The sequence below is a fragment of the Macrobrachium rosenbergii genome, chromosome 44 (assembly GCF_040412425.1).
Source record: "Macrobrachium rosenbergii isolate ZJJX-2024 chromosome 44, ASM4041242v1, whole genome shotgun sequence".
Taxonomy (NCBI): domain Eukaryota; kingdom Metazoa; phylum Arthropoda; class Malacostraca; order Decapoda; family Palaemonidae; genus Macrobrachium; species Macrobrachium rosenbergii.
In genome coordinates, this window is record NC_089784.1 from 21,911,610 (window position 1) to 21,931,548 (window position 19,939).

General features: G+C 41.8%; 1 long non-coding RNA gene across 1 annotated transcript; it reads left to right on the plus strand.

The window, feature by feature from the left end:
* Window positions 1-632: 632 nt before the first annotated feature.
* LOC136829142 (uncharacterized) lies at window positions 633-18,820 on the plus strand. Its single transcript, XR_010850316.1, has 3 exons — window positions 633-721; window positions 10,367-10,453; window positions 18,619-18,820. It is a non-coding gene; the product is annotated as an uncharacterized lncRNA (long non-coding RNA).
* The last annotated feature ends 1,119 nt before the right edge of the window (window positions 18,821-19,939 follow it).

Genomic DNA, 19,939 nt, shown 5'->3' on the forward strand with positions numbered 1-19,939 from the left:
TTGCAAGTTCTGTGTCTGGGAAGTCAAGTGGGTTTGACTCCATCGTAAGTATTGAAAAGCTCATGCAGAAGGCTAAAATAAAAAATGGGAGTGGGACTCTCTTTGGGAGTATTGGGGTGTATATGTATGTGAGAGAGAGAGAGAGAGAGAGAGAGAGAGAGAGAGAGAGAGAGAGAGAGAGAGAGAGAGAGAGAGAGCAGAACTTATTTGTTAGGGTTCTTGGGAAGCTACATTCTTTGGTCTACCTTCTGACACTTATTTGAGGAGCAGTTGGCAGAGCAGGGGAATCAGTATCTGTTGCTCCTGACATCGCCTTATGTCCGTCGGTCCAGTAGTTTCTAGAATTGACCTGGGTGTCTGAAAGTTAAAAAGGAGGAGACATCAAGTCAAGGTCAAGTGGGACTAAGAGGAGATGAAATATTTTTCCTTGTGTCATTAACAATATTGAAGTAATAACCCACTTGCTAATCAGATAGATACCTCTCTCTCTCTCTCTCTCTCTCTCTCTCTCTCTCTCTCTCTCTCTCTCTCTCTCTCAGCCAATCAGAAGTCGCTTTTGCCTCCTCCTTTCGAAGGGTGTTGGTTGGACTCTTGTGATTGGCTAAAAGCATTCTGGAAGGTTTTCAGTCAGACCGTAGCACTGGCTCTGGTGAGCCATGTTTGTTATTATCCTTAGTGACAACGAGACTCCTAATGATCGAGGACATTCGCGTTGATTGAGGTGAGTTAATCTGTAGCGGTTGAGAACTCCGTGAATATAGCCACATCAGAAGCATAGCTTTGTGGTCACACCCAAATTGGTGATTCGCTGTAGTCAGAGGCGTGTTAGGCCGTGAGAGACTTGCAAATGTTGCTCTCCGAAGGCCTCTGATGAGGAATTGTATCCAAATATGAGAGGATGCGAAACTGTATTCCCCGCTGAAGGAAGCTGAATGTCATGTGTATCAAACTGGGTGCCTTTGCGATAGATAAATTCTAGAGCTTAGGGTCCCAAGACTAGGCCAAAGGAGACTGCCAGCGTAGCCTGGGTCAAGCGAGGCATTCAGTCATAACTGTTGCATCGCCGGTTATGTTTAATTTCATCTTGAAGATCGGTGCTTAAATGCAGTGTACATGGAATCAAATTGTTGTGAATGGAGTTCATGACCTGTTAGGCTAAACGGATCAGGTCTTCCAAGTAGAAAATCCTTATGCAATGACCATTTTGCTTCCTAGACTCTATGGGGTTGTAGTAACTTATTATAACGCCTTGCATTCAGCCATCTCGCAATGTCAGCTGTAGTTTTCCTGAGAGGAAGACCAGCAGCATAGAGGTAGAGCCAATCTATTTAAATTCTATGATTAATCAGTAAATATCCTTCGCGTCCCTCAAACTCCCCTTGCGTAATGATGGTTGGTCATGTTGTGAACCTCAGTTTTAGAAAGATTTTGGAGTCAGGAGGAGGCGTATTGCATAAGTCAGAGTTTAAGAACCATTTTACCTTCATTGTAAACTTTTTAGATATTTCAACGTAGTGTTTCATAAGCCGTTTCTAGATACACCAACTGCGCCAGTCTCTCAAAATGTCAAAATCTCAGAGAACACTGGAATAAGAGTCTGTGAGGGTCGTCCATAAAGTTCACGGTAAAACTTTACTTTAGTTGCGCGGCATGATTCCCGCCAGTCGCCGACCGGGACAGGTTACTGCCTTTTTGCGGGGGAGGTCCAGGGGAAGCGGAGCCCCCGGCCAGGTCAGGACACGTCGACCTAAGTTAGGTTAAGTAGGTAAGGTCTGGTTACGTCAGGACCCGGCGTTATAGGAAAGGTTATGTCTATGCATGAGGAACCTGTCCCGGTCGACGACTGGCGGGAATCAGGCCGAGCAACTAAAGTAAAGTTTTACCCCCCCGAAGTGTTAAAAGGATCTTTGTTCATGCAAAGGAAATAAGGGCAGGCTTCCCAGTCCTTTGCAGAGTCCTTCTGCCCATCAGTTAAAAAGGCAATGAAAAGACAGCGATAACTGGGGGAGTGGGAGTTAGTGACCCCAGGCATAAAAGCGAGTTTTCATATTGTCAAGTGAATTCTGTAGTGAGCCGATTCATTCATAGTCAAGGAGGTATCACAAGTTCAAGATGGATACTTGAGCAACACAAAACAAAAAAAATTGAGGGTTTATATTTTATTGGCCAAAAAATTTGTGGAAGCCTGAACGCTGCTGAGTCATGATGTGACTCAGTTTCTGTAGTTTTCAAGCTAATTATTATTATTATTATTATTATTATTATTATTATTCAGAAAAATGAAACCTATTTATATGGAACAAGCCCGCAGGGGCCACTGACTTGTAATTCAAGCTTCCAAAGAATATGGTGTTCATTAGGAAAAAGTAAGAGGATGTAAAGGGAAATACAGAAAGAAGAGATTCCACTTATTAAAAAAGAAAAAAAAAACAAATTAATAAATAGATAAAAATGTATTAAAATGCACGACATCCTATTCAAGGCAGTGATGGAAATAGGTCACTTGGAAACAAGCAGGCGCCAAAGCTGTATCAATGAACCAAGTGAGGTTGGGGTTTGCGGGGGGGGTGGGGTGGGAAGAAAACGTCTGCTAGAAGTCTCGTAAAAACCTGGATAGTCTTTGAACATTCTGGCCGCAATGCTAAGGAATAGCTTCTTCATTTGAACGGCTGTTCGAAATACGTAACTAAGTAATATTGTGACCAGATGAAATTGACATAACTTGTCTTTATACATCATGCTATGATGCTTATGAATCAGTGCATTGCCAAACTTTAGGCAGAAGGGTTTTGAATGAAATGTTATTCGGCGGGATATAATGATCGAACATAACAGTCAACACTATATAAATGGAAATGAAATATACGGAACTTCCACTTCTGTTTCAAGGGCTGTTCGTAAGGAAGATCACTCAAATGAAGATAGCTGTGTGAAAGGAAGGCCATTCAAATGAAGATAGGTATGTGTGTCATTGTGAAAGGAAGGCCATTCAAATGAAGATAGGTATGTGTGTTATTGTGAAAGGATGGCTATTCAAATGAAGATAGGTATGTGTGTCATTGTGAAAGGAAGGCCATTTCAAATGAAGATAGGTGTGTGTGTGTCATTGTGAAAGGAAGGCCATTCAAATGAAGATAGGTATGTGTCATTGTTAAAGGAAGGCCATTCAAATGAAGATAGGTGTGTGTGTCATTGTGAAAGGAAGGCCATTCAAATGAAGGTAGGTATGTGTGTCATTGTGAAAGGAAGGACATTCAAATGAAGATAGGTGTGTGTGTCATTGCGAAAGGAAGGCCATTCAAATGAAGATAGGTATGTGTGTCATTGCGAAAGGAAGGCACTAAGAATAACCATGGCAGCGCTTTCCTAATCCCTAGAGACTAAGCCTTACGGTCGGACGCACAGTTAGATCTAATGACAGCGAGTATGTCTTCTGGAAATAACTATCACGCATTTTTCTTTTTCAATGTTTTGAAGCGTTTTTTACTTCATACTTAATTTTCCATTCGTAATTTTAATCTAAATTGAACCCGATATGAAGTTCAAAACAGGTTGTGTTATTCCATGTGAGAGAGAGAGAGAGAGAGAGAGAGAGAGAGAGAGAAAAGCGAAGTCACTCGTACTGACTCCAAGGGCGGCCACAGTATATAGCTGTATAAGTATACAGTAATCAGAAATAGCAAACTTAATACTGAAAAGTTGTTCTATGATCCTAAGTTGTCTAATCCCACAATTTTTGTTAAGATGATTTCCAGATTTTCAACCAAATGAGTAGCTGATGAGGGGAGTACCCGTAGCACACACTGCCTTTCTTAATGATTCCAAGTCGTTCATTCTCTTGACTTTCCCGGGAATTTCTACTATTGATCCATTTGCTCGCTTGATTTAATAACATTACCTTGCTCCACGATTCACAAGGCTGATCATCATATGAACTCTCTATAGATATTTTCGGACAATGGCGCTTTCTTGGGTAACTGGACTTTGACGAAATAATTCAAATGAAGGTCGTTCTTCACCAACGGAAAGTCCTGAACAGCGTAGCTTTCTACGAGAACGCTGAGCCTATATTTGAGTACAGTTTATCATAGATCCATCTTTTGCTTTATACTGTAAGAACCGAAACAGCTATGAGCACGATAAATCGTTATGAGTTAAATTTCTTTAACAGAAGCGCCGCAAAGATTTGGTATTGACAGTAAATGTCTTTAATATTAAACAACGTGAAAAAACAAACCCCAGTTTCTATGATTTGCTCGAGGAGAGAGAGGTCAGTGGGTCTTGGTGAAGGCATTCTGTGGCTAGAAATTGTAGTAGGCTTGTTGATGTCTACAGTGCTCTCAATTTTGTGCATCTGGTGCTTTTAGGACGTTTTAGTTTTCATCATCCTGTTAAAGTTTCATGGGCGGCGGCTCATACAGGATTATACTGAGACCACCGAAAGATAGATCTATTTTCGGTGGCCTAGATTATACGCTGTACAGAAAACAAGATTGCGCCGAAGAAACTACGGCGCATTTTTTACTAGTTTAGTTTGGCGTCGATTAGTAAAGGCGGGAGGGGGTTGCCTTGTACTCTTTAATATATGTTGATGAAATTTGTTTCCAGCGTTTGTCAAAATCATTTTTGACTCTCTCTTGTCTGGACAGTCTTCGAAGTAATGAGGCGGAGACAGGGACAAGAAGCAAAAAGGCGTTCTTTCAAGTCTGTGAGCTCTGGAACCCCTCTCATTCCCTTTACTGTACCTCCTTTCATATTCTTTCATCCTTCTTACTTTCCATCCTCATCTAACAATAGTTTCATAGTGCTTCAACTGCCAGGTTTCTATCCTGTTACACCTTCTGTAACCTTTTAATCACAGTTTTCCTTTCAGCGCTGAATGACCTCATAGGTCCCAGCGCTTGGCTTTTGGCCTAAATTGCATATTCTATGACCTTTGGAAAATCTGTTAGATGCTTCCTATACCAAAGTGTCTTAAGTTTTGGAAATGAACGGACGATTTTGATATCTTTTTTTTTTTTAGTTTGTGGTAGTTAAACGCTAAGATTTAAGTCCTTACTGTAAGTAGCATGGTATGTTTACAAATTATCCGACTCTATAAGGTGGTAAAGCACCCCTATTAAATAATTTTATATATTTCTGAAAACGTTAGTCTTTCTCCAGGTAGTCTTATATGAATCATCATAGAGGGGAGAGTGACAGGTAATATAATTGTTCATTATTTGTTTTTCATCAAAGTAGGGTACATGAAGAGAGGGAGACTAGAGGGTAATGGGAGGTGTGGACTTGAGCTTTCTATTTTGGGGTAAATCAACCCTTCTTTTGGATTAGTTTGTTAACACAGGAGGAGGAGGAGGAGTGAGGAGGAGGGAGGAGGAGGACTCTTGGAAACCAGGGACTTGAATGGAGGTTGAGGTTGAGGCTTTTTGCTTGCGATACCAGTGCCTGCGCCGTTGCTCTCCCGTGCACTGTGCCTGCTCCCTTTCTCCCGCTTGTGACACTAGTGCCTGCTCCTTGCTCTCCCGCTTAAAGTGCCTCCTGCCTTGCTCTCCCGCTTGTGACGCTAGTGCCTGCTCCCTTGCTCTCCACCGACACTAGTGCCTGCTGCCTATTCTCCGGTGACACTAGTGCCTGCTGCCTTGCTCTCCGCTTGTGACACTAGTGCCTGCTGCCTTGCTCTCCCGCTTGTGACACTAGTGCCTGCTGCATTGCTCTCCCGCAGGTGAGACTAGTGCCTGCTGCCTTGCTTCCCGCTAAAGACGGAGTGCCTGCTGCCTTGCTCTCCCGCTTGTGACACTAGTGCCTGCTGCCTTTGCTTCCCGCGTTTGTAACACTAGTGCCTGCTGCCTGCTCTCCCGCTTGACACTTTTGCCCGCTGCCTTGCTCTCCTGCTTGACACAGTGCCCTGCTGCCTTGCTCCCGCTTGTGACACTAGTGCCTGCTGCCTTGCTCAAGCTTGTGACACTCTGCCTGCTGCCTTGCTTCCCCGCTTTACACTGTGCCTGCTTGCTCTCCTACTTCTGACACTCCTGCTGCCTTGCTCTCCTTTGTGACGCACCTGCTGCCTTGCTCTCCCGCTTGTGACACTAGTGCCTGCTGCTTGTGACACTAGTGCCTGTTTCCTGCTCTCCCGCTTGTTACACTAGTGCCTGCTGCCTTGCTCTCCCACTTGTGACACTAGTGCCTGCTGCCTTGCTCCCCCACTTGTGACACTGTGCCTGCTGCCTTGCTCTCCACTCTTGTGACACTAGTGCCTAAATTCCCCGCTTGTGACACTTTGGAGTGCCTGCTGCCTTGCTCTCCTACTTGTGACACTAGTGCCTGCTGCCTTGCTCTCCCACTCTGACACTAGTGCCTGCTGCCTTGCTCTTAACACTAGTGCCTTTCTTGCCAGCTTGACACTGGAGTTTGTGACACTAGTGCCTGCTGCCTTGCTCCCCCGCTTGTGACACTAGTGCCTGCTGCCTTGCTGCTACTAGTGCCCGCTGTTTACAAAGTGCCTGCTCCTTGCTCTCCCACTATACACTAGTGCCTGCTGTTGCTCCCCCAATTAAATTTGACACTAGTGCCTGCTCCTTGCTCCCCCACTTGTGACACTAGTGCCTGCTGCCTTGCTCCATCATAGAGGGAGAGTGACACTAGTGCCTGCCTTGCTCTCCCATTTACACTGTTTTTCTCCCGCCAGACACTAGTGCCTGCTGCCTTGCTCTCCGGTCCACTAGTGCCCGCTCCTTGCTCCCGCCAGACACTAGTGCCCGCTGCCTGCTCTCCGTGTGACACTAGTGCCTGCTGCCTTGCTCTTTCTGACACTTGCCTGCTGGGCTCTCCCGCTCAACACTAGTGCCTGGCCTTGCTTGTTAGACACTAGTGCCTGCTGGAGCTCTCCCGAGTGACACTAGTGCCTGAGGAGGGACACTAGTGCTTGCTGAGGAGGAGGTGGCCCTTGCTCTCCCGCTTCGTGTGCCTGGAGGACTAGTGCCTGCTGCCTTGCTCCCACTTGGACACCAGTGCCTTGCCTGCTCCCGCCAGACACACTAGTGCCTCTGCCTTGCTCTGCCGCTTGTGACACCAGTGCCTGCTGCCTTGCTCTCCCCGCTTGTGACACCAGTGCCTGCTGCCTTGCTCTCCCACTTGTGACACTAGTGCCTGCTGCCTTGCTCTCCCACTTGTGACACTAGTGCCTGCTGCCTTGCTCTCCCACTTGTGACACTAGTGCCTGCTGCCTTGCTCTCCCGCTTGTGACACTAGTGCCTGCTGCCTTGCTCTCCCACTTGTGACACAAGTGCCTGCTGCCTTGCTCTCCCACTTGTGACACAGTGCCTGCTGCCTTGCTCTCCCGCTTGTGACACTAGTGCCTGCTGCCTTGCTCTCCCGCTTGTGCCTGCTGCCTTGCTCTCCCGACACTAGTGCCTGCTCCTTGCTCTCCCGCTTGTGACACTAGTGCCTGCTGCCTTGCCTCCCGCAGACACTAGTGCCTGCTGCCTTGCTCTCCCTTGCCTTGTGACAGTGCCCGCTGCCTTGCTCTCCCACTTGTGACACTAGTGCCTGATCCTTGCTCTCCCACTTGTGACACAAGTGCCTGCTGCCTTGCTCTCCCACTAGTGCCTGCTCTGCTGCTGACACAAGTGCCTGCTGCCTTGCTCTCCGCTTGTGACACTAGTGCCTGCTCCCTGCCCTCCCGCCAGACACTAGTGCCTGCTCCCTTGCTCTCCCGCTTTGTGACACTAGTGCCCGCTTGCTCCCGCTTGTGACACTCTCCCTTGCTCTCCGCTTGTGACACTAGTGCCCGCTGCCTTGCTCCCCGCTTGTGACACTAGTGCCTGCTGCCTTGCTTCCTACTTGTGACACTCCCGCCCTTGCTCTCCGCTTGTGACACTAGTGCCTGCTGCCTTGCTCTCCGCTTGTGACACTAGTGCCTGCTGCCTTGCTCCCGCTCTGACACTGTGCTTGCTGCCTTGCCCCGCTTTGACACTAGTGCCTGCTGCCTTGCTCTCCCGCTTGTGACACTAGTGCCTGCTCCCTTGCCCTCCCGCATGTGACACTAGTGCCTGCTGCCTGCTCTCCCACTCACAGTCCTGCTTGTGATACATTAGTGCCTGTTCCCTTGCTCTCCCGCTTGTGACACTAGTGCCTGCTCCCTTGCTCTCCCGCTTGTGACACTAGTGCCTGCTGCCTTGCTCTCCCGCTTGTGACACTAGTGCCTGCTGCCTTGCTCTCCCGCTTGTGACACTAGTGCCTGCTGCCTTGCTCTCCCGCTTGTGACACTAGTGCCTGCTGCCTTGCTCTCCCGCTTGTGACACTAGTGCCTGCTGCCTTGCTCTCCCACTTGTGACACAGTCCCTGCTCCCTCCCACTTGCATTAGTGCCTGCTGCCTTGCTCCCACTCTAGTGCTGCTTGTGACACTAGTGCCTGTGCCTGCTTCCCTTGCTCTGCCTTGCTCCCCACTGTGACACTAGTGCCTGCTCCCTTGCTCTTCCGCTTGTGACACTGTGCCTGCTGCCTTGCTCTCCCGTGTTGACACTCCTGCTGCCTTGCTCTCCCACTTGTGACACTAGTGCCTGCTCACTTGCTCTTCCGCTTGTGATACTAGTCCCTGCTCTCTTGCTCTCACTTGTGATAACAGTGCCTGCTCCCTTGCTGTCCTGCTTGTGATACTAGTGCCTGCTCCCTTGCATTCCAGGGCTTGCAAACAGAGTGCCTCCTGTCCTGTCTGGTCTCCTAGATGTTTAAAAAATAGAACTGGATTCGAAATTTCTGCTGTTAATGAAAGGGGCGATACGACGAGTTAGGAGTAGATGTTCGTCATGTTAGAGAAGTCTGATGGGGTGAGATGATGTAGGAAAAGTGAATTGAGACGTTGTGGTCGAATGGGGAACAAGGAAAAGATTTTCATAAAGGCTCCTTCAGTGACCTTCCTTGAAGAAGCTTAGAAGTAAAATGGTTAAAACTTCACGGTATATATATTTATATATATATATATATATATATATATATATATATATATATATATATATATATATATATATATATATATATATATATATATATATATATATATATATATATATATATATATATATTACATATATAATTTCTGACTCACGTCATATTACATATATATATTACATAAATATGGAACCCGAGATATATATAACTGTTTGCATATATATAACTACTCATAATAGACAACATTTCATAATTATCCCTTCTGAGTGAATAAGATAACGCCCTTGCTTTCCACCTGAGAGACCTGGGTACGTGAGTCAGAAATTTATTTCTGTTCCACACGTGATTGTGTGTTGATGATTTCTATCTTATTCACTCCAAGGGATAATTCGAATGAAATGTTGTTTTGGGTCATTGCTGAGTCGGGAAGTTGGGAAAACTGCTGGCATGAAGCAGTTAGCAGGAATTGATAGTTTCCCAACTTTTTTAGCTGGTAAAGTGGTAACGCCCTTGCTTTCCACCTGAGAGACCTGTCCCGAAGTCAGAAATTTAACACGTGATTGTGTGTTGAGATTTCTATCTTATTCATGTTTTGTCATTGGGTCATTGCTGAGTCGGGAAGTTGGGAAAACTCGCTGGTATGCAAGCAGTTATTGTAACCTGGTTGCCCTCAGGTTCCAACTTAATTGTATGGCCCAGTGGGTAACGCTTCCACCTGACGTGAGTCAGAAATTTCGTTCCAAATTGTGTGTTGATGATTTCTTATTCTATATCATATAAGACTGCAATTAAAGGAAACAAGAAAAAAATCTGACATGAACCATTTGTCTTCTAAAGTATCCAATGTTTTTCATATACCGTGATATGTAACCTGCGCCCTTAATGCAGTCTTCATGCTTGAAACGCTAAAAATATCTTATTCTTTCATGTAAGACTCAATTAGGTCAGCGGTAAATTTTTTTTAGAGGTGGGAGTGCCGACCAAAGACGTTGAGTATATAAACCGTTATCATACAATCAACTTGGAGATCTGGTTATGCAGTTTTTCGATTACCCCGACATGGAACATAGTCCTTGGGTCGTAAGTGGTAAAAAGGATGACTACTGAAACATTGCTCACGCTGAAACTCTGTCTGAGAAAACTGACAGTTAAACTGACAGGGTTACGACTAAGTGTGGTTCCAGGCCCCTTTTAATAAAGCTATGTTTGAATAGTCAAGTGCATAACGTGATTTCTCAGACTGAAGGAAGGTGTCACATTGAAAATATTCAAAGTGAACTTGCCTTGTTACGCAGAAGATATGAATCTTGTTATATCCATATATATTTTTTTTGAATAAACGATAGTTGTTTGTAGAACTTAGATCTTACCATGAATCGATTTGAAAGCAGGTGTTAAGCTATTTTCATTCTCTTTCAGTAACGGCCTTCCTGAGAACCTGAGATTTAATGATGGTGATGACACAAGAAGAAGAATGATGGCGTCCAACAACAGAACATACCCCAAGTAAGGGATCATAATCTCTGTGCCGATTTACTCCTATAGTAGACATTGTCGTATTTATAACAGATCTGTTGCAGTTTCCTAAGTTTCCCTCCACCTTTTAACCTCTGTAGATATCGTTACAGTCGTGGTGATGGCATGTGTATATAAAATTATTTAATAAGGTGACTGATGTCTAGCTGAAGAGAAACTCTGATTATCCAACATTCCTCAGAGCAGCATAATAATTTGTCTAAAAATCAAAGTTGACACAAACAGTGTTTGTTTGTTTAGGTACTGGCTTCGCAGCTAGTGAGTGACGTCATTTTGGTTAAACTGAAAATGACATCTCTTTATTTGGGCACAATTTCTGACTTGAAAAATCCCAAACTTATTATTTGAAGATGTCAAACTCTGAAACTTTGGGGGGTATTGAATCACAATTATGCAAATTTTGAGTCAGTTTTCTTTGTGCCAGAGAAGCTTTTGTATCAGAATAGTTCCATTGACAGTTAAATTAAGTGGTCATGTTAGTCATCTTGCCCTAAGAAATGCAGGTGTGGAAACAAGAAAAAAATCTGACATGAACCATTTGTCTTCTATCAAGTCTTGCAACAGTGAAGGCCAAGAAGGCTTTATAAAGGCTGATCAAGTGCTAATTGATCTGATGCAAGAAATCGTTGGAAGCCATTTCAGATCAGGGGAGAGAGAAGTTGGTGCAAAGTCCAAGGGTTCAATAGTGGCTTTAGTGCGTCCAAGACATCATTAGCTTTGGCACAGAAAATGTCTTTCATATTTTACCAAAACAGTTATCCAAAAATAGGCAGCTGAAATAGGAAATGAACATATTGTCGAATTACTGGCTCATTGCTGCTTTCTGCTGACGTTTCCTGAATTCAGGTGTACCGGTTTTATTCTAAATTCCCTCGTGTTTATTTATTTATCACCTTTTCCCGTAACTTGTCTCTGTGCAGGCTAATTTCCCTTTGGTACCATCAGGTGTTTATTATAGTCCGTTGACTCTGTCCATAAAGGGTTGCAGCTGAAGAATCAGATAAAGAAAGTAGAAGCTATAGGAATTAAGATGATAGTGAAGTAGACTGTACATTGTATATTCATGTACCCTAGGAAATCGTAGGATGTGTGACTGAACGTTTAAGAAAGATGTCTGAAGAGTGGAAGGACATGAGGAAATGATAGGTTGGATGCCCTTTGGCAGTGTCCCTTGGTGAGTTTTGCGAGAGGGTAAAGTGTTCAAGTGGTGCTGCTGCTTCTTCTGTATCAGTGTCATTCATTTATCATGAAATATATTTCGCACTAACTCAGTTCCTTATGTTGTGGTGTGTATAGTCTGTTCTTAACCTTTCGAGCAAAAATAATTAAATTTGGACAGTTTTTACTTTATTCAGTGTTTAGTGTTTTCGCCGTTCTGAAATATATGGAGGGAACTAAGAGAGTTGAAAAAAGTTCTGAAAAAATCAACATTATTTTGCTCAAGAGCTAAATTTAAAGCATATTCACTGAACTAGTTTCTTAGAGCAAACTAGAACAAACTTAAGTCCAGCCTTAGAGAGAAACATTTTCGTTTTTTTTAATCACCACTGAATAGGGTATTCCTCTACTTCTAAGGTAGGCTTCTCAAAGCAATTACCGTGTTATTTTTTAAATGAAATGAAAGAAGGGAGTCAAAGTATTATTATGGTTTATCAACTCCACCGAGGTCGGTGATCCTCTTTTAGTTGAGAATGTTGTCATCATCATTTTATGTCAGCTTTTCCCTTGAAGTTGTCAGACGTGGAAGGGGTTGTCTCCTGTCTCCACTCCCCAATACTTGGTGCACATCCGGCTGAATCCCCATCTGACCTATCTTCTGTTTCTGCAATTTCCTTATTTTCTGCTACTTCCTTCTTTACTGCTTTTTTGACCAGCTTATCTTTCCTTCTAATATGTCCCAAACTATTATTATCACCCACTGCACTTTGTCTATGAATCTTAGCATTATATAATGATGATGCCTTTCGAAACCCTCATTATACTTATGTCAGCACTCTATACCTCTGCAGCACTGAGTTATATAAGGCTTATGAAAGCATCACAAGTCCTAGCCTGCCTCATGGTAGGGTATTTTTATAGCAATCACTTTTCATTTCATCAATACAGGGCTCTTCTGGTCGGTACTAACCTCTCAATACTCGTTAACAACCCAGTGTCCCCATGACAACATGGTTTTATCTCTTCCAAGACCTGAACTTTTGGCTACAGTGTGGTGTCCCCCCACCATGTTGTTGGTGTTATGTTTTGGTAATCCCTGGCATCTCTTGGGACACCATCTATAATACTGACTATAGTATCGATTTCACAGCCACATTTTACTCCACAGCAATCACTTGGCCACTTTCTTGATTGGGTCCTTTTCTTTGCTTTCCTTTCAGTCATCATAAGATTTGTTTTGTTTACGCTGATTTTCATTCCTCAAATTTGTTGGTGTACTCTGCCTTCGTACTGAATGTCTTACAATTCAGTACCTTTTCAAGATGTACAAGTTTGCCAAATTCTTCCAAATTTTTAGCATCTAATTCCATCCCCCTTTGCTTTGAAGGTTCTCTTTGTCATATTCTTTCCACACACTTCTGATCCTAACCATTTTTTTTTTTTTGTCAGATTTTCCAACGTTCTGGTCAGCTTATCAGTGACTAGTTCACTTGCGTGTTGTTCCTGATGGTCCCGGGGAATTTTTCACTTTTTAATCTCTTTAGTGGAATATTCTCTATATTGCTTCCTCAACCATGCAGCATCCTCTACGAGTAGTTTGTCTTCACTTTCTTTATTCAGACGATTTCCAAAACGCTCCTAAAATATTCCATTGGGTTTCTTTTCATTTTGTATCCAATTTCATCTTTCCTTGACATATCCTTTTCTGAATATTTCTCTTTTCCTTCTGCTGTTTGTTTATCTGATTCAGCTCCTCCCATTTTGTTTGCCCTTGCCACCTGCCTTTTGGTTAAGCCTCCAACTTCTCTTTTCGCGTAGCTTGAAGGCTCTTATTCTCTCCTGTAGGCCCTTGTACAGTACAAAGCTCCTTTGGTGGGTAGTGCCGTCACTGCACCTTACGCAGTGCACTGTAGGCATTACTTAATAAGGTTCTTTGCAACGTCCTTTTGGGTCCTAACTGCAACACTTATTCCTTTGACTGTACCTCCTCTTTCCCTCCTCCGTTCATATTCTCTCTTCCATCTCACTTTTCCTCAACCCTCTTTTCCTGATAGTTGTTTCATGATGCGAGAAGTGCAAAAATTACTTAACCTTTCAAACCTTTCTATTCCTCCTATTATGCCTTTCAAACCTGTCTATCATTCCTGTTATGCCTTTCTAATATTTCTATTCTTCGCTGTTACTTAACTTCACTTCCTCTCTGTTTTGCCTTTCAAACCTTTCTATTCCTCTCTGTTACACCTTTCAAAACTTTGTTACTCTGTTACGCCTTTCAAACCTTTCTATTACTGTTAAACCTTTTAAACCTTTCTGTTTACTCTGTTACGCCTTTCAAACCTTTCTATTACTGTTAAACCTTTTAAACCTTTCTGTTCCTCAATGTTACGCCTTTCAAACCTTTCTATTACTCTTTAGGCATTTAAAATCTTTCTATTACTTCATTACACCTTCCAGACATTTCTGTTAATCTGTTATGCCTTTCAAATCTTTCTATTACTCTGTTACGCCTTTCAAACCATTCTATTCCTCAATGGTACGTCTTTAAACCCGTTCTATTACTCTGTTACGCCTTTCAAACCTTTCCAGTCTTCTTGTTACGCCAATCAGACCTTTCTGTTCCTCCTGTTACGGTCTTCACACCTTTCTATTCCTCCTGTTACACCTTTCAAACCTTTCTATTCCTCCTGTGACAACTTTCAAACCTTTCTATTCCTCCTGTTACAACTTTCAAATCTTTCTGTTTCTCCTATTACGCTCTTCAAACCTTTCTATTCCTCCTGTGACAACCTCCAAACCTTTCTATTCCTCCTGTTGCAACTTTCATATCTTTCTGTTCCTCCTATTACGCTCTTCAAACCTTTCTATTCCTCCTGTGACAACCTTCAAACCTTTCTATTCCTCCTGTTGCAACTTTCAAATCTTTCTGTTTCTCCTATTACGCTCTTCAAATCTTTCTATTCCTCCTGTGACAACCTCCAAACCTTTCTATTCCTCCTGTTGCAACTTTCATATCTTTCTGTTCCTCCTATTACGCCCTTCAAATCTTTCTACTCCTCCTGTTAAACTTTTCAACCCTTTCTATTCCTCCTGTTATGCCTTTCAAACCTTTCTTTTACTCCTGTTATGCCTTTCAAACCTTTCTATTCCTCTGTTTCCATTCTACTGCTGAATGACCTTATAATGGCCTCAGTTCTGCGTAATCCATTACATTGCATCCCATTGCATTCCATTCCACTCCATTCCATTGCATTCCAATGACTGCATTCCATTTTGTTCCATTGCATTGCATACTATTCCACTGCATTCCATTCCATTGCACTGCATTGCATTACATTACATTCCATTCCATTCCATTTCATTCTATTGTATTCCATTCCTCTGCATTCCATTCCACTGCATTCCATTCCACTGCATTCCATTCCATTGCATTCCATTCCATTGCATTACATTCCATTTCATTCCACTGCATTGCATTCCATTCCATTCCACTGCATCGCATTTCATCCCATTGCATCCCCTTCTGCTTTGTAGGTTCTCATTGTCATATTCTTTCCACACACTTCTGGACTACCCATTTCTTTATCAGATTTTCCTATATTCTGGTCAGCTTATCACTGACTGGCTCACTTGCGTGTTACTCCTGATGGTCCTTGGGAATTGTCCACTTTTTATTCTCTTTAATGGTATATTCTCTATTGATCCTTCTCTCATGTAGCACCCTCTAGTTTCTCTTCACTTTCCTTCATTCAGATAATTTTCAAAGCACTCCTAAAATATTCCATTGGGTTTCTTTTCCTTTTATCTCCATTTTTCATCTTTCCTTGACATATCCTCTTCTGTATATTTCTCTTTTCCTTCTGCTGTTTGTTGATCTGATTCAGTTCTTACCAATTTCTTTGCCCTTGCCACCTGCCTTTTGGTTTAGCCTCTAATTTCTCTTTTCGTCTAGCTAGAAGGCTGTCTTTTTCTCTACTGTAGGCTCTCGTACATCTTGATTTTCCCACCATGCCTCTCGATGTCCCGTCTGCTGTGCCAGATTGCCTCTTTTGTGCTATATTTACAGACACTTTCTTAATGTGTACCCCTTTTAGACTTCTCCATATTTCAGTCTCCATGCGTTTATTATCATTGTTTCTCTCTTCATCCTGTTTCTGTCCCTCACCGTCAGATTATTTCGAGCAGTGTATATAGTATTAAGGATGCCTTCCCTGATCTATCGGCAGAAACCTTTTCTGAATGCCGCGTTTACTTCCCGTAATGAAACAAATTCATTTTAATTTTCCACTCTTGCATGCTGTCAACTTTATCTTTGGGCCGCTTAAACTGCTTCTCCTTCTACCTCATTTGATCAGCCTGGGTGTGGTCAAAATAACGGGAACGCTAGTGTTACCTTTTATATATATCTTCAGTATTCTTTCGTTTATTTGCCTCACTCTCGTCACATTTGCTATTTCCAGTTAGAAGGGATCTGTTCCTTTCTAGTGTTAACACATTAACTGTTTGTTGGTGCCTTGGCCAGCTTGGTTTGAAAATGTCAGTGATTTCACCAAACTATTCAAGGGAGATTGGTGCTCCTAATGGTTTGGCTATTAGCTAACACTTAGGGCCTTCAGCAACCATAGGAGATAGAAGTTTTATCATGTCAATCTGCAAAGGAATGTAAACAGCGTCATGAATTGTTTAGTGTTCCATCTTGTAGGTATGTTGATTGGTATGGATATTCAAGAAAGGTTTGATCAATCGATATCCAGAATGTTTCCTTACCACCGTCAAAAAATTCTTGTGTTAGATATCCTTGACTGGTTTAACCGTAGAATTTGCTGATATATAGTTTCTTCTTGACGTCGCAGTAGCGTTTTTTTTTTTATGAGCACACCATGTGCAGTTTGAGGAAAGGCAAGAGGAGGTTAGTTAGTCCGTGTCAATTTGAGCATCGAATGAAAGAAACTTGATGACTTCACAGAACTCGTCTGTTGTTATAATAAACTTACCTCCTTTTCACTTATAATTTCTGTGATTTAATGTGTGTGTGTGTGTGTCTGCTTGCGTGTTTGTAAGCTATGTCACTTTAAAGGAGACAGGCACTGGCTGCTATATTTCACACGTGTAATCATCGAATAAATAGCCATTTCGCGATACGGCTATCGTGTGGCTTTCGTTTTTATGAATTTGAGGAGAGATTAACTATGAGATCAGCAATTTCTCATCCCATTCAATAACAGTAATGGCATGATTGTCTATGATTCTGTAGTTTTGGGTTCGCTATCCTCAAGGTTTGTTGTCACCACTGACATTCCTTCTCTTGAATCTTGCTCATTCCATTTTGCTTTCAGAAATTAATTGCTCCATTCTGCACAGTTTCTTTCTATCTAGGTTCTTTATTATGTATTTTAGCCGAGACACACATTGCCGTCATTTAAAATCGCATTAGTTCATCTGGTCACCTTTAAAAGGTCATGTCTGATTTAGGTCCAGAAAGAGCACATCAAAATTCTAGTCCCACAGCACAGGAAAAGGTATCATTTGAGTACATATCATTAATTTTCATGGGTCATTTAATCATCATTCGTCCTTCTCATTCCATTCACCAGTTGAAGATCAAGCACTGCTCTGAAGGAAAGATAGTAACGAGACATAGTATATATAGAAATAATAAAAAGGAATCTGTCACTAGGTCTTGGTACCTGAATGAGTGTCTGAACTCTTGGTTAGTCTAAAATGATGATAGTTTCAGTGAGACTAAGTCTAGGTGCATTGTTGAGTTGGAAAGAGTATAAAAGAAAGAATGTTAAAGAATGTTTGTAATAGTCTGTGCTAAGCATTTAGTTGGATACGATGTATGTGAGAAACGGAAGTAGGATACTTACCCGATGCAATGCTGAGAAGTGTTGGTAAGGAGAAATGGAAAACGTGTGTCAGAGAGGGCTATAGGACTAGAATTAGAAGAGTTTTAGACAATTTGGCAGTCATTGGAGTTAAGGAAGGAACCATAAGTAAGATATAACCCAGGGTTAAATAGGCAGGTGTGGTTAATCGAGTTCCTGAAATACAGGCAAAAATTGGGTTTACTTTTCAAGTTACATGTCTTTCCCGTTAAGTTTTTCTATTCAGTCAATACAGACCTAAAATATACGAGTACCTTACCCAATACTCTGGTCTTTATAGTGGCAGGAATCAAAAGCCTTTTGGCTATAGTATAAAGCCAAATACAATAGAATAGATTTTTATTTCCGTCTAAGTAGTTATAGTACTAACATTCTACTTTGCGAAGAATGAGATGATAGCGTAGGCCCAATAAACAACAGTATATAGATTAATGTTTCCTACCTTGTGAACTTGCATGCTCTGCCAGCAGTGCTCTCTCTCTCTCTCTCTCTCGTGTATGGGACTTAGTCCAGAATTTGTAATTAACAAAGAAATGTATATGTAAATTTTCGATATCCCTTTTTCGTTGATTCAGTGTTAGTTCCAATAGCTACTTCGTAACTCTGACTTATCCCGCGTAGTTTTAGTGGTACCTAAAGTTCCATTTAATTTGTAAATCAAAGTTCAAAAATAGATATCTGCAGAGTCTATCCCTAGGCCTACGTGTAGTTAGTTGCCTTTGCTATATTGCTGTAGGAGAGGCTGTAGATTATAATAATCTCTCGTAATTAAGTCTTACTTTTCTCGATTATAATCTCGATTATAATCTTTCTAGTAATTAAGTCTTACGAAGTGCCATTAGTAAATTATAGTTGCCATCCTTACGAAGTGCCATTAGTAAATTAATTTTGAGAAAGGATGGCAACTATAAGTCTTATGAAGTGCGATTAGTAAATTATATTTGTAAATTATATTTGCCATCCTTTCTCAGTCTTGGTAACTAGGTTCGTTTCATGTCCTTGTATTTTGTTCATACAACTTGAAGTGAGGCAAAGAAATTATTAGGATTTATAGAGCTATCCAGCATTTGAGTAACCGGAATTGTTTTACAGATGGATGTTGCGAAGTTACTACCAATGAGGAACCTTCTCGGATGACTGACGAGTGTATAGAAGAAACTCGACTGCCAAATGAGGAGCCTTCTTAGGAGTGTATATGTTATGAAGTACCACCAATGAGGAACCTTGGGTGACTGAGGAGTGTATAGGAGAAACCCGACTGACTCCTCGCTGTCTCCGGACAGTCTCACGTTTTCTACTCGTAGTATCAGGGGGCCGAAATGACCTGGTGGTACTAGTGTCTCCACAAATATAGAGAACTGTGTGTTACACTTGCAAATAATATGGCTACGAGTATGTAGGTAAAAATCCTAGAATGTTACCTAGATTTCCTTATAATAAAAATCACAAAAATTGACTTGTGTCATTCCATAAGGGGTAATTTAGAGGTAAATGGAAACAAACATGTTTGAACACTTTATTAGATTTAGAGAAGCAGCCTAAAAATTTCAGCTATTTCTGTAATGTGCAAATCTGCAATCACCTCCCGGCCGGCAGCCGCAAAAAAAAAAAAAAAAAAAAATTACGAATTTTTGAATTTTTAAAATGTGAGGCGTCCAGAAATTTTTTTTTTAAACAGCCCTGGATTACCGGCTTTATATTACAGATATCCTGTTCCAACGATCTTGTAGAGTCCTCCGATCTTTCTTGCTCTCGAGTCCCCTCAGCATATAGGCTGCTGTTATCTCTCTCTGTACAAAATTTTTAAAAGAGTACTCCAGATCTTTCTTTTTAAACAGTCCCTGGCATTACTGCTTTATCTTACAAAATTTCTTCTCGAGTCCTCCGACGATCATCTTCTCTTGCTCACGAGTCCCCTCAGTATATAGGCTACTGTTATCTCTCTCATCTGTACAAAATTAATTTCTTCTCATCTGTACAAAATTTCTTCTCTTGCTGTCGAGTCCCTTCAGTATATATATAGGCTGCTGTGTTCTATCTCTCTCTCTCTCCTGCAAAATAGGAAAAGATCTTATTAGTTATCTGTACAAAATCTGTAAGCTGAAAATGACAACTGTACAAAATTTAAAAGCTGATGTTTACCCATCTAACTTATAAGCTGATGTTTTTTTACCCGTTTATATATCGTAATTTCAGCTTATAGATGGGTAAACATATCAGCTTATAAATTCAGCTTACAACTGTACAGAATTTGTCAAAATTTCTTATCTGTACAAAATTTATAAGCTGATATGTTTACCCATTTATATATTCAAATTTCGTAACAATGAAATGACAGCAAATTAACTGTTTCACTGAAAAAGGCATATTTTTAACATGAAATGACAAAATCAAATTCAAATGATTGTTATAA